This window comes from Haemaphysalis longicornis, unplaced genomic scaffold, assembly GCF_048455015.1.
Source record: "Haemaphysalis longicornis isolate Haplotype H1 unplaced genomic scaffold, Haemaphysalis longicornis Haplotype H1 scaffold_4, whole genome shotgun sequence".
In the NCBI taxonomy this organism is placed as follows: Eukaryota; Metazoa; Arthropoda; class Arachnida; order Ixodida; family Ixodidae; genus Haemaphysalis; species Haemaphysalis longicornis.
In genome coordinates, this window is record NW_027526361.1 from 4,048,791 (window position 1) to 4,072,711 (window position 23,921).

The following is a 23,921-nucleotide window of genomic DNA, read 5'->3' on the forward strand; positions in this document are numbered from 1 at the left end:
CATGTTTTGGAGCCATGTCAAAGGACAGTGATCAGTCTCAAAAGAGAAATGCGAACCAGCTAGGTAGCAAGCTAACTTGTGTGCGGCCCATACTAGGCACGCGCACTCCTTTTCTGAAGCGCTGTAGGCTTCTTCCCGAACGGTAAGCTTTCTGCTCATGTACACTATAGGATGCTCGTTTCCCTCTTCGTCCCGCTGGCACAGGACTACCCCCATGCCGCGGTCACTGGCATCGCATTGCACGATGAAAGGCCTATCGTAGTCTGGCGCTTCGAGAACGGGGCGGCTCATAAGCGACGCCTTCAAACTTTGGAACGCTTTGCGCTGTTTTTCGTCCCACGCAATTTGTGTGGGCTTGTCCTTTCGTAGTGCATCTGTTAGTGGGCTGGCCATTTCCGAGTAGTTCTTTATGTACCGACGGTAGTAGCCGGTAAGCCCGAGGAAGGCCCGGACGTCTGTCTTAGTTTTCAGTCTGGGGTAAGACGCGACTGCCTCGACCTTAATTTCCGAGGGCCTGCGTTTTCCGCGTCCCACAACGTGCCCAAGATAGGACACTTCGGCTCCTCCTAGCTCGCATTTTTGGGCTTTCACCGTCAACCCAGCTTCCCTTAGCCGCTGAAACACCTTTCTGAGATGCTCTAGGTGCTCTCCCCACGAGTCTGAGAAGACTGCTATGTCATCGAGGTAGGGCAAGGCGAAATCACTCATGCCCCGCAACACCCTGTCCATAAGCCGCGAAAAGCAAAATGGGGCATTCTTTAGCCCGAAACTGAGCACAAGGGGGCGATAGGACCCGAAAGGGGTCACGAACGCCGCATAACGGCTTGCGCGAGCCGTCAGAGGCACCTGCCAGTATCCGCGAATGAGGTCGAGGGTAGATATGTAGCGAGCCCTGCTGACAGTTTCTATCCTTTCTTCAATGTTCGGGATAGGGTAGAGCTGATCCCTTGTCTTCGCGTTGAGTCGTCGGTAATCTATGCAGGGCCGCGGCTCTTTCCCTGGGGCCTCTACCATTATCATCGGCGAAGCATAGTCACTGTCGCCAGCTTCGATTACCCCGAACTTTAGCATCCTCTCTACTTCAGTTCTCATCAGGTCAACTTGCCTAGGAGAAACCCGGTAGGGTTTCACTTGCACGGGCTCGTCGGAAGTGAGCTCAATGTCGTGAGTCGTGATGTGCGTTTTTCCCGGTCTGTCAGTAAACAAATCCGTGAACTCTTCTATAAGGTTCTCCAAATCCGCGACCTGGTCCCGTGTCAAGCTCTCTTCTTTTATCATTTCCCGAGCAGCTTGGCTAGTGAGGGCCTCGTTTTTCACTTCTCCAAAGATAGGGATGTCGACCGGCATCTCTTCGTGCCCATTCAGTGACAGGCAAATCACTGCTTCCCTGTCCACGTAGGGCTTCATCAGATTTACGTGATAAATTTTTACGTTCTTTCTTCGTGCTCCCAATCTTACCACGTAGTTGGTATCTGACAATTTCTTCAGAACCTCGGCTGGACCCTCCCACTGAACTTCAAGCTTGTTTGTCTTGCAAGGCCGCAGCAGCATGACCTTGTCGTTTTCTTTAAACGAACGCTTCCGGGCTGTGCGGTCGTAATAAAGCTTGGATTTTGTCTGTGCGGCACTCATGCAAGCCTCTGCCACCTCGCGCGCTATGCTCATTCTTTTGAGCAATTCTAGGACATACTCAACAACAGTTGTCTCCTGTTGTTCCCTCGTCCAGTTTTCCCGAAGCATACGGAGTGGCGACCGCAGTTCGCGGCCGTACACCAGCTCCGCCGGGCTAAACCCGGTAGACTCATGCGGCACAGTGCGCAACGCAAACGTCGCCGCTGGGAGGCAACGGTCCCAGTCGGTAGAGTGCTCATGGCATAAAGCCCTTAGCACACGTTTCAGCACTGAATGCTACGCTGTTTGACTGTGGATGGCAAACCGAGCTGTGTACGACCTTTATGCCGCACTTCTCCAAGAAAGTTGTAGTGAGAGCGCTCGTAAAAACGCTACCCTGATCACTCTGCAGCTCTGCGGGGAAACCTACGCGCGAAAAAATACTCAGAAGACCGTCCACCACCTCCGTAGAACTAAGCTCCTTAAGGGGAACAGCCTCAGGAAATTTTGTCGCCGGACAGAGCATTGTCAACACATACTTGTGCCCTGAAGCTGTGGTGGGAAGCGGTCCTACCGTGTCAATGACTACACGCCGAAACGGTTCGGTGATCAGCGGAACCAGTTTCAGCGGTGCCTTCCACTTGTCAGACGATTTCCCGACGCGCTGGCATGCATCGCATGACCTTACGAAATGCTCCACGTCGCGGAAGCAGCCAGGCCAGTAAAACTCCTGGAGGAGTCTTGCTTTCGTCTTTTTCACTCCCAGATGCCCCGACCACGAATTGTCATGGGCCATGTGCAGAATATCTGTTCGATATTTCATTGGAACCACTAACTGTTCAAATGATCTTCCCCGCCTGTCTTGGTAGCGGCGACAAAGCACGCCCTCCTTCTCGAAAAAAATGACATTCTTTCGGGCCACCCCCTTTTCCTGGAATGAATCTAGGCGCCTTATGCTCTCGTCCGCCCTCTGCTCCTCACGCAACGTAACCGGGCTGACGCCACGCAGGCGTTGAAATGCGGCGGAGCTCGGTGGCAACACGCGTTCCCGTCCCTCCTCTCCTTCGAGTTCGCTTTCCTCTGCGTTTGCTCCGCCGCGATCGCCTGCCCACAGTTCGGCGGTCTTAACTGCCGTCTGGTCACTCTCGGGTTCCTTTCGGCTCCGAACCTCTCTTCCTTCGCTGTCGGCGGGATGTTTATGCTTTTCCTCCCGCGCTGGAATGTTCTTGTCCCCTGGTGCCTCGTACTCGAGCCTCGCGGCCATTTCGCGTGCCTTTGCTCGCGTCAGTGCCATCACGGTCCCCTCGCAGAAGCTGAGGCCTCTCTCCCTCAGAAGTTGGTCCGATTTGTTAGAAAACAAATACGGGTACTGCAGAGGGAGGTTCTTCGACACCGCCGCTTCGGTCTCCAGCTTCCCGAAGGGTCCCTCTATCGCTACTTTCGCCACCGGCAAGCAAACGCTTTGTTCCTCCACGACTTGCCTTATCCAGGCACATTCCCCCGTGTAGTCCTCTGTTCTTACGAGGTCTGGGTGAATGACATCTAATGTAGCCGCGGAATCCCTGAGAACGCGGCAGGGTTTTCCGTTCACCGTCAGCGCGTGCAAATAAGGGGCCAAAAGTTTCTCGTTCTCTTCGCAGTCGCTGACGTACGAAAAGACCACCCTGCGTTTCCTGCAAACCGCAGCTATGTGGCCGGGCTCTCTGCAATTGTAACAAACTAAAGGCTGTTGAGCTTCGAATCTTTTCCTTTGTTCGTTGCGCGCAAACTCTGCTTCCCCCTTTTGGGTCCACCTGCTATCGCCTGCTTTCCAAGCCCGCTCAGCACTCTGTTGGTTGGGGATGCTTTTAGACTCCGGGTTGTGACTCCCATCCCGCTTAGGAGCATACCGTGGGGCTGTGCTTGGCGGCTTTGTGAAACGTTCGTGATCATTGACCTGGAGCTTCCTACGGGACGCGTATTCTTCTGCTAGTTTGGCCGCATCGTCGACCGTCGCAGGATTTCTATCCTGAATCCAAAATCTCATCCCGTCAGACAACCCTTTGTAAAATTGCTCTAGCCCCACTGCCTCAACGACTTTGTCATGGTTTCCGTATGCCTCAGCTCCCTTCAGCCACTCGGTCAGATCCGCCTTCAGCTTGTACCCATACTCTGTAAATGACTCGCCCGTCCTAACCGATGCACCACGAAATCTTTGCCGAAACGCCTCGGCAGAAAGGCGAAACCTGTCAAGCAGCGCCTTCTTTACGGCCTCGTAGTTCCCCGCCTGCTCTGCCGTCAGTCGCGCCACTACATCCGCCGCCTCGCACGGTAAAAGTGTCAGCAGGCGCTGGGGCCATGTGCCGCGGGCGCAGTTTATCTTTTCGCATGTTCTTTCAAAGTTAACGAGGAACAGTCCTATGTCCTCACCAACTCTGTAAGGTTGCATGAAATTCTTCATCTTTACTGTTTCGGTGCTCGCCTCACTGCGCGTACTCTCCTCGCTCCGCTCTCGAACCTGCCTTGCCGACTCTCCCAGCTCCATTTTCTTTAGCTGAAACGCTTGCTCCTCCGCTCGGCGCCTATCCTCCCGTTCCTCCGCTCGCCGTCTTTCCTCTCGCTCCTCCGCTAGGCGTTTTTCCTCGCGCCCTCGCTCGAGCCGCTTCTCTTCGCGCTCTCTCTCTTCGAGCAACTTGGCTTCATTGCGCCTCTCTTCGATTATACTCCAGCATTCCTCAAGCTCGTCATCCGCGGCACCAATAGCTCGAATGGCCTCTATGATGTGTGGCTTCCTGCATGTTCTCCCCAATTCTATCCCCAATTCTTCGCACATGAGTACGAGATCGGGCTTCCGCAACTTGTTCAGATCCATGATCAGCGCTGCTTTCTTCAGAGTAATGAATTCAACCACAAAATTCCTGCGCAGTTGAAAACACGCTACCGGTTTTAGCAAAAACCTAGGCTAAAGACCCGATGCCTCAAAGAAGAAAAGCCAGGTACTCACCCGTGCCGCATGACTCTGCTGCGCTGCGCTGATCCCACCGCTCGCCGTCCAGTTGTCGCAGCCGGGGTCCGGGGTCTCGGGGGCTCACCGCATCGGACCAGGATTGAGGGGCCAGGGCGACAAGGAGAAGCAGGAAGGTTTATATACAGTTGGGTTACATGGTCAAGATACAGGGTCGAGTGCCAAACAAAGGGCTTGCACGGTCTTAAATAGAGTTTCAGGTCCTTGTACGGGGTCTCTGGCTCTAACCGCACGAACCAATCACAGCACGGGCACCGTGTTACCAGGGCCCCTGTCATTGGGCCCTCCGGGGCCTTTCACTGGGGACACACGAACCAATCACAGCGCAGGCTCCGTGTCTCCAGGCTGTCTGTCCGGGGTTCTACGGGGTCTGCAAAAGTGGGCCCACGTTCCGGTCACGGCGAAGGACGCAGGAGAGGGGTGCCGACCTTGACTGCCAGGCTCTTCAGAAGGGCGCATTCCTTTTCGTTGTTTTACTGTTTTGCAGTATTCTCGGGGTTTTCTCAGCGTTCGACCCTTGCTTCGAGGAAAGACGCTTGCTTGGCTTCCCGGGAGCTCTCCGACCCGGTGGAAATGGTTGCTGGGCGCTTTGGGACGATTCCACGAGCCGAGCCGCGCGAAATACACTTGCGAAGCAGCACATGAAGGCTCCGAAGTTTTGTTGTCGGTCTCGGTCGCTACAGCGCTGAAAGGCTCGATCTTTCCGCCCTCTTTCCTCCAGCCTCCCCATTTTTCGAGGGCTTCGTGTCTTTGGGCCGCACACGAGGACGGGAAAAATATGGGTATGCAACTTTTCAACAACAAACGCAGTTGAAGGTGTTAAACGAAGTTCGCGTAATTCGAGGCTAAATATTGCCCTTCGGCTGATTATCAGGAACGAATACTTCCTAGTCGTCTTGCCCTGGTCTGTGTGAAGAATTCTGCCTTTGAGTTAGCACAATGTCTGCAAGGCACAAATAGGGAAAAAAGGAGTCATTTCAATTAAATTTGAACCAGGATTTAACGAACTTCCATGTGACGAATTCCTGGATTTAACAACGTTTTTCAAATCCCCATTGCCAACCCCATTGAAAACGATGCGTTTTCGACCTGATATTTATATAACGAAGGCATGGCAACAGTTACACCTTGATGTAACGAATTTGCTACGCTGACGAGCCATTGTTTTTTGCACTTTTTCTGAAAAATTGGCTGGAGATATGCACTAATTTAGAGAACATTGCACGCACTGCAAACTACCGTGCGTTTCCAATGTGAGTGTGGTGTCGGTTAGGTGCTATAGGCCCAGCTGTCGGTGTGTATAGTCGCGCGTCTCCACTGCTTTCTGAGGTGTAGGTTCGTTGGTGATGAGTTCTGCTACTAGAAAACGAAAAGCTTTGTCTTTTCAAGACAAGCTCGCAATTTCAGGTGCCGTCTCCGCCGGCAAGTAGGATCAACGTTGTCGTCCGGTACAGTATCCCAGCTAGCACCTTCTCAAAAAGTTTGAGTGCAGCAATTAAATAGCATCAAGTTCGCGAAAAGGCGCCCTTTCAGCATACGTTTGCTCCTTGAAACTGGTTAAGGCAGCGAAGAATGTCAAAAAGCAAAATTGATACTTAAGTTACGCTTGCGAATACAGGGGTAAATGACCTTGATTCTTTGGACTGCCGTGTACTGAAAAACTTCGTGGGAAAGCAGAAGCCGCAAATAGCGCATTTTTTCACTGTGCAATAAATTCCTGAAGGGAGAGTTCACGATCCCTGATGTCAAGTATTTTGATTTAGTTTCTGCTTCATTTACGCGTGCTTTAAATCGAAACTTGCATATAATGAAGACCTGCATGTGACGAAAAATTGAATGTTTATCAACTTCGTTACATCCAGGTTTAACTTTACGGGTAACTCTGTATTTTAACGTGGTGCGCGCTTTTACATGGCGGATAAACCTAGACTTGCATCAAAATTGACGAATTGATTACGTCTGCCGCAAAGGAAAGTTTTCAAAGTTTCAATTTCGTCTCCTAAATATTTTTATGAAGTTTCATCAAAGGTAATGCAGTTGTTAATTTACTGCAAAAGCTATAATGTTTGAACAAGACCGCAGCAGCAGTCATCAAAATATTTAGGCAGCAATTGTGAAAGTTGAAGTTGAAATCCGTTAAAGTTGAAATCCACTTTAGAAACACAGTTATGCGGCTACAAAGGACGGCTGTACAGCTTGGTTAGATACTTCGCAAGGGAATAAAAATACTGCGCAAGGGTTCCGGTGCTTGACTTCACCTTGGGTCCAGCGCCCATCGACATCATGCAGTCCATTTCCCGACTAAACTTATAACCAGGAGGCTAGGCGTATGTAGCGCGAGCGTGAGCGTAGGGTATCATCGATTGTGAGCACTTACGCGCTCGTATAGGCTCGAAGGCAGGAGCACGGATGTATGGTTAGCAACCGCAACCAACATGTTTCGGAGAGGAAGACGTGAAACGAAGATGTATTTACAAGGCGTATTCACACCCGCTGTGGTGGGTCAGTGGCTAAGGCGTTGTGCTACTGGGCATGAGGATGCTGGTTCGATTCCCGGCCGCTGCGGCCGCTTTTCTGATGGAGGCGAAAAGCAAAAACGCCCTTCCGTACGAGATTTTGGCGGACGTTAAAGGGACCCTGCAACACTTGCCATCGACTATTAGTAATGTATTTTGGGATAAAGTCTATTGTCCCAGAAATCTCCTCCCGCAAGAATTGTGAAAATCCGTTCACAATTAACGAAACTACGCGCGATGAGAAATCGCGCATAATCGTTCCCTCTCAAACTCGACCGCGGGTAACGCGACGAAAGCTGCGCGCTCTCTCCCGGAGAGGGGGGCGGCTCGCGGCGTTCTCTTCGGCGGCCTTCGATATATCACATGCCGGGTAGTTTTCTCCTTTTCTCCGCAACGCGGAGGGGCCTATTTCCGGTCCGGTGCCACAAAAAAGCAGGCATGGGTGCCTGCTCGCAAGTGCGCGCTCGGGCTGGTAGGGCGTTTTTGAAGCAATAAATGTTTGTAGTCGAGTGGTCGCGTTGAAAGGGAAGTATTGAGCTCATCACTCAAACTCCGAGCGCACTCAAAACACAAAGAAACGGCAAAACTGTGCCTACAGGTTCAGGCATAGAAGAGGTTCGTACGCAGCGATGACGACGACGGAAATGGGAGAATCTAGCAGCGAAGTTGACCAGTGACAGCCGATCGGGCAGCCGTGGCCTATGTGACGTCCCTTAGGCCATGCATAATGAGGACAACTGAAGAGAGAGCGGTTGGTTTTTCCGCGTCTTTCACATCGATTTGCGCGCTCACCGCTTCACGTGCACTTGTAATATTTGGCTCAGGTATTCCCGGCAGTGTAATCTAATCGTCGCGCAGGTTTACTTGCACTGCTCAAAGAGTGTTGCAGGGTCCCTTTAAAGATCCCGAGGTGGTCAAAATTAATCCGGAGCCCTCCAATACGGCGCGCCTCATCGCCTGCGTTGCATCGCCGCGTTAAACCCTACAATCCATCAACCAACAAGGCGTATTTACAGAACAGAAGGCCCCGCGCAGACCAAGAACACCAGAGCTTCGTCTACTTCCTTTTCAATACATGTACACTTCAGAGTCGATCTGAGCGCGCCCAGCGTCTTGTTTTGGCTACAATTAAGCACATGTCCGAGCAGGCTAGGCACTGGCATTCGTGTCTCCTTCCTCTGTGGCTGACGCACCATAACAATACTGTTGTACTTTATATGGCTAATACGAAACAAAATAACGCGAAACTGCGGTGTCGCAGTCTCGCGTTGCATGCGCAGGGCAACTCTGGCTTTCACTGTAGGTGTGAGTTCGTTGCAAATCTACCAGATCATCCAATGGGTGTTAATTCGATCGCCGCATTGATAAAAAGTAGGTCTCACATTTTTGTTTTCTGCTTCAATAGCGCAGAATTTGCGGTGCAAACGTGAAAGGGATGTAAAAATTACACATAAAACTATCAATTCCTATTTATTTTTCCAGTATTACTGTTTTTAAAATACATTTAGCTTTATGATGCTTACTGAAAATAGTTAAAAGCGTGTTTTCGTGTATATTTGAAGTAACCTGCATTTTACTTGCAAATCGTTGTTTCCCGGCAACAAGTGTGTTTCTCGATGACGCAAAGCACCTTCTGCTGCTCTGTGTTGTCGCTCTTTCTTGCGCTCGGTGCAGATGACAGACAAGAACAGGCTTTTGACGCACTTCCCCTGCGGGTCGTGAGAGGGGGAGCAGGTCCCCTGCGGGTCGTGAGAGGGGGAGCAGGCCCCCACCCCCCGCGCGCACCTGCATGAAACACGCCTTGCAAAACGAGGGGAGGGGCGGTGGGCAACAATAGGACTGGTGACCGGTTGTTGACGGAGCTATTCGGGTCCTTCATGACTCTGATTGAACTGAGGGAACAAAGGTAAGTGAGGGGAAAGTCGCCTTCCCTGGGAAATGTTTAGCGCGAACTCCCAGCGGCCAAAAACCACAAGTGGTGCCCGATTTGGGGCTGTGATTTATCATCCTCAACATGCTGGCGGCTGGATTCCGAGTCACTAGATCCAACGCGTCAGTAGATCCAACGAGTCATTACATCCATTCGTGGATCTACTGACTCGTTGGATCTATAGTTCATCTCACAAGCTAGCTGCAGCACTGTGGAGGCTACATTGTTATCAATAGTGCGCCCACTGAGGGCGCCTAATACGCCGTGAAGGGGTCCTGAAAGGACACTCCCTTCTCCCCTCTCGGCAAGTGGCACCGCACGGCCCCGGCGCCTTTTGTCGCTTCCTTCGCGGTGAGTTAGGCGCCCTGAGGGGGACAACAATGTAGCCTCCACAGTGCTGCAGCTAGCTTGTGAGATGAACTATAGTGACGCGTTGGATCTTGTGACTCGGTTGGATCTACTGACCCATTGGATCTAGTGAAGCGTTGGATCTAATGGCTCGGATGGATGTACCGACCCTTTGGATCTTATGACTCGTTGGATCTATAGTTCATCTCACAAGCTACATGCAGCACTGTGGAGGCTACATTGTTGTCCCCCTCAGGCCGCCTAACTCACCGCGAAGGAAGCGACAAAAGGCGCGGGGCCGTGCGGTGCCACTTGCCGAGAGGGGAGAAGGGAGTGTCCTTTCAGGACCCCCTTCACGGCGGATTAGGCGCCCTCAGTGGGCGCACTATTGATAACAATGTAGCCTCCACAGTGCTGCATGTAGCTTATGAGATGAACTATAGTGACTCGGTGGGGCGGGAGGGAGAGGAGGATATTAGGGCAGAAACCATTTGCCCCCTCCGCCTACCCTTCCCGCTTTACAAATGAACAAAAGGGGCGCCCCTCAGCTTACTGCTTCGGTAGCGGGTATGCTTTCTAGCCCTGCACGTTTTTATTTATTCGCACTTGCCACAGCTCGTGGTGTGCTCGTAAGTGCACAATACACTTTCAAAATAAAGGGGCAAAGACTTTTTAGACTGACCACGCTGCGAGCACTCAGCTATCAGTCAGGGAATAAGGAAAATGCACAAAAATTAGGAAAAAGGGGCGCTTCTACTACTGCAGATTAGTCATGGGAAATTGCGCCTGCTACCGTGACGTTCATGTGAAAGGCGCACGTGACGGGGGGTGCGGCGGGACTGCGGGAGGGGGTATTTTGTGCACAGGTTCTCCGAACCCACAACTTTGGGGGGGGGGGGGTGCCTTACTGCTCACTTTAGTTCGCCGTGGCTGGCGTTAAGAGGACTGGTGCTGGAAAAAGGTCCATTTAACCTTATAGCGCAGGAGTCGTTGTCGGTTCTCTCTATTTTTGTTTGCATTTCCAGATATAATTACAATTTTCACAGCTTAGGTTAGTTTTCAGTGTCCTAACTTTTTTTTCTGTTTGTTATGTTGTGTTTGATTCGTTTAACTAACGTTCCTTCATTGGAAGGCGAAGCAGTGCCAGACTACAGTACCTATAGTTCATCTCACAAGCTAGCTGCAGCACTGTGGAGGCTACATTGTTATCAATAGTGCGCCCACTGAGGGCGCCTAATCCGCCGTGAAGGAGTTCTTTCAGGGACCTTACGTGAAGGGGGTCCTGAAAGGGCATTCCCTTCTCCCCTCTCGGCAAGTGGCACCGCGCGGCCCCGGCGCCTTTTGTCGCTTCCTTCGCGGTGAGTTAGGCGCCCTGAGGGGGACAACAATGTAGCCTCCACAGTGCTGCAGCTAGGTTGTGAGATGAACTATAGTATATGCACTACAGCCATACGGGGCGTTTTTCATCAAAACAACGCCGGTGGGCGTCGCTTTAGTGGAGGGCTTATAATACCGTCGGACGGCATATCGACTTCCTTGAAACGATTTTTTGTGTAATTATTTGTTGAGAATCATTCCTCGATCACGTTTTATTCTTTCTCTTTCGGTATCTCCGATTGCATTGGGAAAAACATGCATTAATCTTGCAGTAAAGTCCACATGCACACTTCAGACGTGGCCTACGTCGTCTTCTTGACACCAACCGCGGCCGGAGCCCCGCTAGCCGTTCCCGGTCCGCCGGGCTTTTGATTTATTTTTCTGAAGCAGGAGTCTCAAACACACTGCCCTCTGGCCGCAAGCGACCCTCTGACCTGTTCATTCGAACCTATTTATTACAAATGTTCTTGTTCGCAATTCTGCGTTATTTTAGTCTAGCGGATGGTTATGCGACATAGCCAAAAAGTTCGGTTTATTTGTTGAATATTTGCTGGAATATTTGAACCTTTCGGAAGCCTCGCTTTAAAAAAGCAGAAAGCCAAAACGAACAACTTCAGCATCGATGCGCACAGTTGGTAGCAGAATACGAAAGCTTGGTATAAAAACTGGCCCTCAGTCCTGCTCAGCTGATTAAACGGTAAAGTTGTTAGATACCAATGAAAATGATGTTACGAAACGGGTTACAAAAGCGCTTTGAATTGCAATTTCGTAATGCGGTTGGCTCCTATTAATACGAACTCCATGGGGACTGTAAAAAGATTCGAAGTAACACAACTGTCAAATAAACAGAATCTCGCCGAGGTGGCTCAGTGGCTATGTCGTTGTACTGCTGAGCCCAAGGACGCGGGTTCGATTCCCGGCCGCGGCGGCAGCTTTTTCGATGGAAGCGAAAACGCTGGTGTGTTCGAGATTTCGGCGCATGTTAAAGATTTCCATGTCTAATTTGATCCGGAGCCCTCCACTACGGCGCCCCTCATCGCCTGCGTAGCGTCGGCGCGTTAAACCTCTCAATCAATCAATCAATCAATCAATCAATCAATCAATCAATCAATCAATCAATCAATCAATCAATCAATCAATCAATCAATCAATCAATCAATCAATCAATCAATCAATCAATCAATCAATCAATGAAACAGAAAGTACCATGTAAGCATTGTCATAACTACGCTGCACGTCTGCCTCCTTGATTTTGGTCGCAACCTCGACTTTCCTCGCCAATTCAAGCGCACGACATTGTTTGTTCGGAGTGTTAACGCTCATCGCTAAAGTTGAAGTCTGAAGCGTCGAGCACGCAAACTGCTTACACGGAGTTGTGTGCGGCAAAGAACGTACAAAGAACGTGGGGATGCGTACGTTGGCGCGATTTTCAACTGAACTGGCTGCGCGCGGCCTCAGTTGCCATGGCGCCGACATAACGCAGTGCACGGTGGTGTTTTGGCGCAAAAAAATTTGAATTTCATCAAGAAATGACGGCCACCTGTACGTTTTTATTTAAAATACCTTCCAATTAACCGACATAATTGGTTTTGACTTCGAATTATCGGGCATTTTTCCATTGAATTGCACGTATAACTGCCGAGACGAGCTATACTCGGTTAGAACTCAAGAACGGCACCACCTCATGTGGTGTATCACTCCGCCAAAGCGCCGGACCCGTGACGTCAGTGCGCGCGCGTTTTGAAAGGGGTTTGCTATGAATGCGTGATATCGTCTGCATTGTCTCACGCAGTTTGTTTGTCGTCACTGGACTCGTTTAAAGCATATTAAGTCCAAAAATTCACGGGAACGGCTCACGCAATGTTCAAAATATTCCCAGTAACGCCCTACTTGCGCCGCGCGGAGAAACATCCGGCTACGGTGATAAGGCACAGCGGCAACTTCCGTTTAGAACTTCCGTTTAGAGTTTAGAACATCCCTTCAAGTTAACCGAAAATTCTAATTAAGCGCCTTTTAATTATCGAAAGTCCATTTTATCTTGTTTACGAGCGTATTCACCGGACGTAGTTCGAGCGAGTCCAAGGAACACAATACGATTGTTATTTGCGATTTAAGCTATTTCTCAGTTCAATATAGTAATCAAATTTGAAATGGCTGCAGTTTTATTCTAACAGACAAACATGAAGTTGCCTGTTTTACGTTCTTTTCGAGACGCTAATGGAATGTCTTAGGAGCTGCGGCTTTAGGTTCGTTCTATCAAAACTGCTACTGGTAATTACCCGTGATACTGCCTAAGCTATAACTCCCCACGATCATGTAGCTGCCTCAACGGTCAGGCTTCATTTATATGTTTCGAGGTCTCCTTACCAAAACAAGAGCTACAGCCATTTTCTGTAACCATTCTCATGCCGTATATGTCTACATGTTTACATCAAAAGAGAATCCCTCAACGCTTACCATTTCACTGTGGACCGCGTAATTACGACAAGTAAATGAACTCGCGGTGTTGAAAGACCTGTCAGGCGGCACCATAATTTTTCCCGAGATGTCTACGCTGGATTTAAAGCTACAGCAGTTTCCCGAATAAGTTGCGCATGTGCAGGCACAGCTGCACATGCGCACAACTAGCTTTTCCTCCTCTGCGCACGCGCAGTAGCGCCGGTCGCCTGCCGAGTGCCGTACCGGAACCAGTTCTCCGTTTTGCTACAACTCTCTATTAATAACAGAGTGATTGTTCTTTGATAATCCGTCTTGCACGCCAACTGTAGGTTGGGGTGGCTTTGCGCTCTCCGGGGGACTTCTCGTTACCAAAGTAAAATGAGGGCCATGAAGACGAAGTTTGCAATATGACAACGAAATTTATGCACGCATATTTACATTTGTGCAAGTTAGTAAAACAGGGGAAAGCATCCATGTTGACGACATGGGAAAAAATTCATGTTAGCCAAATCCGATAGTGCAGAGCTCCGTACACGAAAATACCGGAATACTAAAAATTTTTCACCTTCACCCTCGCGTCTCTCATCCCTCCGTCGCCCCCGCCGTCCGCTTCAGTGCGTTCTTGGAAAACTGTGCCTTCAGCTCCTGAATGGGTTGCCTTGGCTAGCGGACGCTGCAGCGCGTACTAAGCGACACGAATGATAGCGTGGCAAGTGCAAGAGTTTTAGGGAAGCTCCCGAAGAAGCCGGCGCCAAGCACGCCCCTTCCCCCGTTCCCATGTGCGGAGGGAAATTCGGGGAGGGACAGGTGGCTGACCATTAGGACGAACGTCCATCGGGATTCAGAATAGAAAATTTGCCCTACAAAAAAAAAAAAAAAAAAAACAAATAGAATAACGCAGTTGTTTTGGGGACATTTTTACAAGGCCTTTTCGATGAATGCACATACCATTACACGCAGTTAGGCACCTACGCGTTCCAGTGCAGGGCGATTTTGGTACAAACCGGTGATTCAGGAATTGATGATAGGAAAAAAAAACAGTGAACAGTTGCAATCAATTACCGATTTTTTATGTGATTAATATTTTCTTTATCCCGGCATAATCATAAGTGCACTAAATTTCTTAGAAACGATTTCTCCACTAATTGTGTATTAAAGACGGTTCCTCAATCGCGTTGTATTGATTTGTGTTTGGGCAGTATCTCAAGGACATATTTTCCTAAAAACGGCGTCTGTTCTCTTATTGTAAATTTACGCATAATTATGAATCCGGGTATTTTTTTAATGATTGATATTGTAGTTATTTATTAATAATGGTTCCTCAATCCTCTTTCATTTAATTACCTTTCTTGTAAATGTTCTTTGAATGGTAGCGCTAACTACTGAAACAAATGACTGAAATTGCGAATTTATGATGACTTAGTTATGCCCTCTGTTTATTTTTTCAATTGCGAAATGTATGCACATCCAATTCACGGCTAAGACCTAATTGTGGCCTGTACAAAATCAGTACCACTTCAATGGTGAAAAAATCTTGCAGTCAATTCGTTGTTGCTTTCACACTTAGGCATTTAAAGTGCGCAAGTAGTTCGTGAACCGATTATTCGTGGAGGCTAGTAACCAAAAGGAAACCGATAAACACAACGACCACCAAATCCCAAGAAATACAAGCACGCGCGGTTCCTCCCTTTGGATGTAATGGCTCGTTGGATCTAGTGACGCATTGGATCTAGGGACTCGGTTGGATCTCATGACTCGTTGGATCTATTGACGCGTTGGATCTAGTGACTCGGTTGGATCTCATGACTCGTTGGATCTTCTGGCTCGGTCATCACGTGACCTAGTGGATCTCCCGACTCGTTGGATCTAATGACACGTTGGATCTAGTGACCATAAGCGGGCGGCTGGGCTCATAACACAAAATAAACACGCGCGCATACACACTTACAACCGTTGTCTCAGCACATCTCCGGCGTCAAACTGCAGTCAAGCACTGAAATAATGTGGCTGCGATTTTTAAAAGCATTGACGTAGGCTGGATTTTATACCGGGGGGGAGGGGGGGGGTGCTTGTTAGCCTCCCTTCCCGCCCTCACCCGTAAAGCTTTCCCACTAAACTGCCTTTCTGTCTCTTCGTCACGATGTCTGCTAAAAACAGACAGTTGGTTTCATTCACCTAAATCGTCCTTTTTCTTTATTTCAAGCCTAATTCGAGATAGCTCGGTGATTGTGTATACTCTTTCAACCAATTTAACAATGTAACAAGCGGGGACCTTATTTCAGGTCATATGACATATAAGTTACGCCAGGGCTCGCGAGTTGAAGGGGTTCGGACACAAGAAGCGCGGCACATTTACGCATTCGGAACAATTTCAAACAGCTGCCTCTCCCCGTACATTGATAGAGATCTGATCTTTCTAATGTCAGGGGCCCAAACAGACATCTGTCCTCCTTAATTGTCTCTCAAGTCATCGACCAAGGCTTGTGATACTTCATCGAACCTAGTTTCCATGGCGCAACGCATGCTTTAGGAGCTGTGACGGGAGGTAACGGAGGTTGCCTGAAGGCTGCGGAAAAGATTAAAACGAAAAGCTGAGAGAGGCACGCGTCGATCGCGGAAAAGAAGATAAAAAGGTGGCCTCTGGTACCAAAAAATATATACGTGACTGGCTGAACGAGCATGTGGCTTCCAGTGGTCTGTCAGCTTAAGACTGGTATTATGCAATTAGGAATTGTTGGCCCAATTCTGCCAGAGCTGCTCAAACGAGCCGGAAGTTGGCCGCGGAAGACACGCCAGAGATAGCAGAATCGGTGGCGACACTTCGACGGCACGAGATGCAAAGTTCCATATATGTGAAATAAGGAAATAACCCGAAATATTTTCATCCTTTTAGTTTGTCAAAATGATGAAGAGGGAGCCAGAAGAACCGAGCGTTACTCGCTGAAGCCTGGAAGCGTTATCTGGCGCGTGCGATTTACGTTTACACGAAATACCCGTCCTAGATGACCCCCCCCCCCCCCCCCCGCCCTACCTCCCTCACGGGAAATTCAAGGGGAGGGCGTGTTTTGACCCCCTGTACCCCTGAGGACTTTGGTAAAAGCCAGTTGTCGTATTGTGCAATTAGTTTGAACATTTCTTTAAAACATTACTCTGCCGTTGTAACTTCAATGTTATGCTTATGTTCAGATTTATTATGTTACCTGACAGTATTACCTCGAGCATTTTAATAACGTTAAATTTCTAAAGTTACTTCAACGTTATGCCTTGAACATTGTAATAATGTTGCAATAAAGGTGTTGCCTATAACGTTGCTGTGCGGTTGCTTCCTAACATTATAATAATGTTTACATTTTTACAACCATTAATGTTCTGCCGTGAACATGCTCTGAACGTTATTATAATGTCTGAATTTTTACATTACTCTAATGTTGAGTCCTGAGCATTGTAATAACGTTACGATTTCTAACATTGGTCATAAGTTGTTTCCTCAACATGCCCTGAACGTTGTTATAATGTTTGTATATTTACATTACTTTAATGTTGAGTCATAAGCATTGTAATAACATTAGCATTTCTAACATTGGTTTTAAGTTGTTTCCTAAACGTTAAATAAATGTTGGGAACAAAACGTTAACATACCTGTTTGTTTTCAACGTAAAAATAACGTTTCTAACATAACATAAACATTGAATGTTTTTTAAACGTTACACAAACATTACCACGTAACATTTAACGTTATTTAAACTTTCGCAACTTCCAGATAACGTTATTCTAATGTTCTGTGCTACTTGGGTAGTGCGGTGGGATCGTCACGGACCCGACTAACATGTTGCTGTTCAGTCGCAGGGGCGGGACCTAGAGTTAAAAGCTGGTGGCGATTACGGTCGAATAATGGACAGAGCCAAATTAAGTGGTAACGATTTGGTGTGCCTTCCGGATTACAAAGGGGGCATCAGCGCCATTCCGATCCTGCTGGAGCTCTCTATTTATAAATAACGTATCTTATGCAGCAAAATCTGTCTGTACATGAGGCACAAATTGTTAAAAATAACTAATCGACATTGGCAACAGTGTGAGTGGTAGCACGCATGATTACTGATATCAAACTCGGCCTGGTGGCATCAGTGAAGAGACAGAAGACATATATCAAACTCCTCGAGTACTTCAGTTTCTGTACGATCCAACTATTACTTAGCCCTTGGTTGGTATAAATTTTCGATATTGTTTCCCTAAATTGTTATGACCAGCAGTGCAAATTACGCAGAATTCATGACCGAGTGTAAAACGTGTACGTTTGAGCTGGTGTCTTTCTTATCAACGTATCATTGCAAAAACGATTCACACTTTCCATCGCTGTTAACAAAATGTCAATGTTTTCCTTGGTGGCACTGTTACTGATAAAGAATTAATTCAATGAAGTTAATGTTAACGAAATTCAATGTAATAGTGCTTATGAAAGTGCCAAAATGTAGCAGCTCATGCAGCTGTAATATTTCGCAAGGGTAGGACAGCTTGTAAATGTACAAGCTCTCGGACGTCCGTGGTTGCTTGGGCAGATATAGCTGTTTGATATATGTTTACTTCACGCGCCAATTTAAGCAAGACCTTCATTTACTGGCGAACTTACTGAGGTTTTGCGTTGGTCGTACTCTATAATATGCTACATGAAATACATAGGGTGACATTTTTGCTCGAGTGGCCTAGTTAAAACTCTCTAATGGAGAGTTTTAGCATACCGGAACCCGAGTGCGCATGCGCGCGCGGGAACGGCCGGGCGGGACACCCCTCAGCGGAACGAATGAGCGGGCACGGCGAGCTCCGGGAGCCCGTCACCGAAGCCAACCTATTGGAACGAATGCGCACATGCCCGGTCGGGTCCCGGTACAGATGGAACAGGTGGAATCTACGGAACACACGGTATGCTAAAACTCTATATTGTCACTATCGTGCTGAGTCTGACTCAAAACTCGATGTCAGTATGAGTAACCTAATGATTACTACATTGTGCAAGGACTAAAGTGTACGTGACGTCATCATAAGAAACGTCATAAATGCGATCACTTTCTGGCGATAATCTGCGCAGACATTTAAACTCAGTTTTATTTTATTTTTTCAACTGCCACGACCATTTTTACCAACCATAAAATGACTTTCTGCGTTTACTCTCACAGCCAGTTGCAATTGAGTGACTTACTTTACCTCTTTATAGTGTTGATAGAGGAGGGTCGGTGTGGTGACACGCCACCTTCCTTCCTGACCACTCCCTAACGTATCCTTCCTGTAGATGGTCACTCTAAGATGGATACTTTTAATAAGAGATGGAGCGAGCATGTTCGTGGTCTTCAGTCCAAAACACCTCCAATGCGGCCGGCCGTGTTCGCCTTTTCAGCTAGCGAGCTGCGCGTCGGGCAACGGTTTTTTACACTGTGGTGTCGGGGCGGCAGCTGGTCACTTCACTCTCCCCACTGCCTGCGCGAGGGTTTGGGATCTGGGTTTTTTTTCCTTGGCATTCCCAAACGTACGGCGTGCAGGCGCGGTAGTCGTATCAGTCTGCCAGATCGACGAACGCAGACTAGTCCAGTTGGGAGCACCCCTCCCGCTGCCACATCGATGACCGGTTGGGAACGTGTGCATATACCGACTCCTGTACTCGTGCCGTGGCCCGTGGGCGAGTAACCGGGCCAGGGCGCGTGTCGTCCGGTGGTGGCGAAGAGCAGAGTGATCGAGCCGCGGGGTCCGATTATTTTCCCCTGTTTCTGCGGGGGCCGCTCGAGGAGGACCCAAAGCAGTGTCTTTCAAGTCCCAACTGCTCGGCTCGCGATTACTTTCGTTTTAGGGGCGAAGCTCCTAAAGCCGTGGGTCTGTCCATCCCTTGTGTCTCGTGGTACGTGACCGCATAGCCTAGTTCGATGACTCACTCGCAGGTGGCGCTACGTGACCGCCTAGTTCGATGACTCACTCGCAGGTGGCGCTACGTGACCGCCTAGTTCGATGACTCACTCGCAGGTGGCGCTGATGTGAGTGACGTCATGATGACGTCACTCGCACGTGACTGACACTATAAAAGGCAATCGCTGTTGACGCGCTTCCTCTTTCACAACGAGTCACCGGATGGAGGACGTGGTTGTTGACAAGGCTGCGGAGCGGAGGGCGTGCAGGGCGGCGGCAGCGCGCGCTCGCCGACAGGATCCCGCCGTGCGCGAGAGGCCGAAGCATCTCGTCTAGAAAGTCGCGCTTAAACCGCGCTGAGCTCGCTTGATGCGTTTTGCAGCCGCCTCGCGAGCTCTCACTGCATCGGGGTTTGCCTGCCGATACGAGCGCTTGCTTGCAGCCTCACGAACCCTACAACAACAACAAAATAAAAGAACAAAATAAAAGTTGATTTGTACAATGTACGCACACAGTCTTACGTCTTTCTTAATGATGTAATGGGCGAACTTTCACGGGAGAGTTACGGTTACCGATGATCTCCCCCTCTCGAGCTTCGCCCCACTTATCATCATTCATTCCGTGGATATGGCGTGTTTTTTTGTCTGGGACGCTTTTATCTGGCTTTGTCTGGACCCTCTTCCACTTCGTGACGGTCCTCTATAGCCAGCGTGCAGGCCTCGCATGAGATTACGATATACCCCTCGCTTACCGGTTTAACTGGACGACCCGCTTCAGTAACCTCTTGTAGTATCTGTCTTTTTTGTGCTGCACACGAGCCAAAAAATTTATGCTCTGGCAGGCACTGTCGTTCTTAGTGCCATGTACACAGCTGGGGACGACGCCAATGTTTTCTACTCATGTGCCGAGCCCCAGCTTGCTACTCTCAACGAACTAAAATCACCCGTAGTGACTGAATCCTCGTCGTGATCGCACAATACATACGATTCTGCGGGGACGTACTTGAGGCGAACTGATAACGATCTGCGCAGCCCGTGAGCAGGAGTTTCAGCGACACGCTATCTTTGTCCTTCCACACAGAGTGCCCTGCATCGATACTATCGGTGAAGCTAGCCTTGCCGGCCGAATAACGCCCCCGGGGATTCGCCCTGTTGTCGAGAGAACTGTGCGCGTAGCCGGAACTAAAGCGAGGTGCTTGAGTGCGGTTTCCCATCACTGGTCAGCTTTGTTGACTTGGTGCCATTCATCGTGACAGCTGGCCTCAAAGAAGGCAGGACTTCGGCGCGTCTTCTCGTGAAGATCGGGATCCGGCGCACTCGTTACATGCATAGTCCCAGGCCGGTTTGTAACAGCAGAGCATTCGTCACGTGGCTCATTCTGTTTTTATCTTGAACAAGATAAAAACAGGTTAGAATCTGTGCAGAAAAAGGCTATACGGTTCATTTTTAATCGTTATCATCGAAACTTCTCACCGTCTTCACATGCACACTTGTTGTTACTTCCTTCACTAGAACACCGCCGCACGTGTGAGAGTGTTATCTTGTTGCACAATATTGTACACAATACAACTCGCGTTCACGCGCCCTTATCTTTCGCTGATGTACCAGTCCGCACAACACGTAGTACAGATGCTTTGAACCTTGTACCCTTCAGGTCTCGTTTGTATTGTTTCAAATTCTCTTTTTTTCCGCGCGTGGTGGAACTGTGGAACAAGCTTGTGGAACAAGCTTTGCGTAGAATGAACACTGTAGAGTTCGGGAAGAACTTTATGTGTTAGCCACAAAATTTGTGCGCACTATTGTTTGCTTCTGTGTTATTGTTGGATTTTTCTGTGCCCGCTCCTGCAATGTCCCAGGCATGGGACAGCAGTATTGGAATAAATAAATAAATAAATAAATAAATAAATAAATAAATAAATAAATAAATAAATAAATAAATAAATAAATAAATAAATAAATAAATAAATAAATAAATAAATAAATAAATAAATAAATAAATAAATAAATAAATAAATAAATAAATAAATAAATAAAGTAGTCAGGTGACTTATCGAACAAGCTTTGCTTGCTCCTTCGTTCCAATGTTCGTGGAATTGGTGACAAGGTTTCTGACGCCCTGCATGCTATATACGAATCTCCCCCGCATGCCACAATTGCCCAGAACCATACGCTAATTTAGAACGTTGCATTTTCTCCTGCCGCATTGCGATTCAGTGCCCGCATTTTCCACCGTCCTTCAACATGGCGTCATTTGCTAACCTCGGACCAGCTGATGCACCAGTTGGCGTTGGTGAACCTGGCCATGGACATTCTCGACGCTTAATGTTGCGTCTTAATGAAGCTTTGTTCTTCCTCCCTCCCTCGTGACGTGAATGATGTTTCACCTCCTCACTTCAACCTCACTCAGTTGCAGCCCCAAACTCGCTGAACCTCGAGCTCGCCGGCTGAGGCAGACGTCGAAAACTCCGACCTCACTCGCTCAGCAGGTTTATCGATCAACTTTAGCGATGAACTGGCGCGACCAGGCATCACGGCCGATCTACAGCTAGTAAAATATCTGAGCAGCCTGGAATCAGGCAGCGCATCCCACGCTCCTTTGTCCAATGCTGGCCTTGTCGTACAGGCTGCGGTGCACTGCACCCTGGGAATGCAATGAGCGTCCTCTCGAACCGAGCGCAAAAATAAACAGGCTGGATAACCACGTCTCAGTGCGGCACGATCCTGCAGCACGTAAACGCGCGAGAGCACGCGGGTTAAATAAAGGAATTAAAACTACGTTCCGCCTTACTTGAAAGCCCACAGCGCCACGGCAGAGGATAAGATCCCTTACCCCATCGGTGACTGCGTGCCAAAAGTCGATCGCGACGCGCGCGCGACGGTCTTAACGCGGCCTGACATCGAGGCCTTTTCGTTTCTTTCGTCCAGCTGCTCGCAGCATTTGTGCCCCGTACATAAAATTACGAAGCGGCCTCAAGAGCAGGATGGCCAGATACCGCGTGGAAAGGGCCTTGCGATCGCGTGCTGGCTTCCAGGCGCCCATGTGACGTCACAGGGACGCAGCGGAGAGGGTGGGCCCGCTCAAAAGCCGGACCTCTCGCTGCTGGTGAACCGAATTGCTGCAGACTGCGGAACACGAGTGTACAGAAGTCCGCGTCACAGTTGCTCTTCCCAGGTACGTGAAGAGGTGCTCCGCATGTATTATACCCCGGGTTACGGCATTCCAGCTCATGTATACGACCGCTGCAGTGCGCGTCACAGTTGATCGATTGATTGTTGCGCCGACGCAACGCAGGCGATGAGGCGCGCCGTATAGTGGAGGGCTCCGGATTGATTTTTGACCTCCTGCAGGGGATCTTTAACCTGCGCCGAAATCTCGAACACGCGGGCGATTGTACTTTTCGCCTCCACCAGAAAAGTGGCCGCCGCGTCCGGTAATCGAACCCGCGTCCTTGGGCTCTGCAGCACAACGCCTTAATTAGCCACTGAGCCGCCGCGGCGGGTCGCGTCCCAGTTCGGTTTGATAATTCGCACGGTTCGCCTTTATTTTGGGAGGGCCGAGGAAATCGCCCTTGTTCGAGAGCGGCTTGTGTACGTTTACGTAGTCGTCCAATCCGTAAACTTCCTCCCCTAACATGAGAAAAAAAGGGCCGCGATTTGTTGTGGGACAAGAGAGGGCACCTGATTACTAGAGACCGGATTTAGGCAAACGCCTATTGTGTTCCTTGCGCTCCATCGGCCCCTTTGATATATGAGCATGAATTAACAAGGGCGTTAATGGTGTTTTATAGTGCCTATAAATGCCTATTTTGACAGTTGTGTTTAAATTCCTATAAATACCTATTTGAAAAATCCGCTCCAATATGAAGATTATTTAGCCTCAACTTTCGCTTTCGAGTGCAGTTTGAGATCGTCGTTCATCTTACCGGGCACTGCATTCGGACGCCTCGTCGGAACTCTAGTCCTCTAGTTCAAGTTCCCCCAACTCCCGGAAAACGATCACTAGCAGCAGTAGAATGGCACGCCCATTCTCAGTGAGAAGAGGCTGGAGATGGTGGCCATTGTTCCTCCAGTTTTCACAGTGATTGCTCTCCTAGTTTCTGGAAGCACACTCAGATCCAACCGCATTTTCAACGCTACTGTTGGGCATCGAACACGCGCTTGCTAGCAGACAGTTTCCATATTTAAGAGTCAACAGCAAAACATCACTGCGCAGCTGCATTCCCGTACGCCTTAAAATTCACCCTGCCGACCAAGGCTCTTAAACACGCTTTTCCGTGATATAAGTGTGCTCGGTTGCTAAACACTTCTGAACAATTTTCTCCTAATGTGCCTAGTGTATTTGACAGCGTTGGCATGCCTTGTCTGAACAATTCGAATATAGTAATATCATATATATGAAAATTGCTAAAGTTGAATACCTAACAGTCCTCAAGTGTAAGCATATGTTAATTTATTAATAAATCTTCGTCTCTCTTGCGTTGATTATTGGTGTCCGTTTTTGCTGTGTCGTAATTCAGTTGTGTCAGGAATAAATGAAGTAGCGCTTATTTTATCCAGTATTCCCAGCTCCCAGGCATTCTTTTTCATATGCAGCTGTTTCACTATACGCGACGCTGCAGCAAGCGGCAGTGGCCGTTGAACGAGCACGCGAGCACTGCGCTGGTTGAACTCGGTCCATCGATCGTCATTGGTCCAGCAGCTTTACGGGACAACTGAGCGGCTATGCTCAACTGTTGGTGCCTTTGGGCCATCATTTTTTACCTTCCTGTCGTAGTTACAGGTCGCGCACGCCTTCGCTTAAATTTTTT

At 48.9% G+C, this 23,921-nt stretch overlaps 1 protein-coding gene across 2 annotated transcripts in view; it reads left to right on the forward strand.

The window, feature by feature from the left end:
- Positions 1–23,921, forward strand: part of LOC144180258 (uncharacterized) — a 54,843-nt gene that overhangs the window by 20,070 nt on the left and 10,852 nt on the right. The window contains exon 1 of one of the 2 annotated variants that reach the window (XM_077708632.1): positions 21,985–22,285. The exons of the other annotated variant lie outside the window; for it this stretch is intronic. The gene's annotated coding sequence lies outside the window, so the exon portion shown is untranslated. Of the gene's footprint in view, positions 1–21,984; positions 22,286–23,921 lie in introns of those variants that run through there. 2 annotated transcript variants of the gene reach the window in all.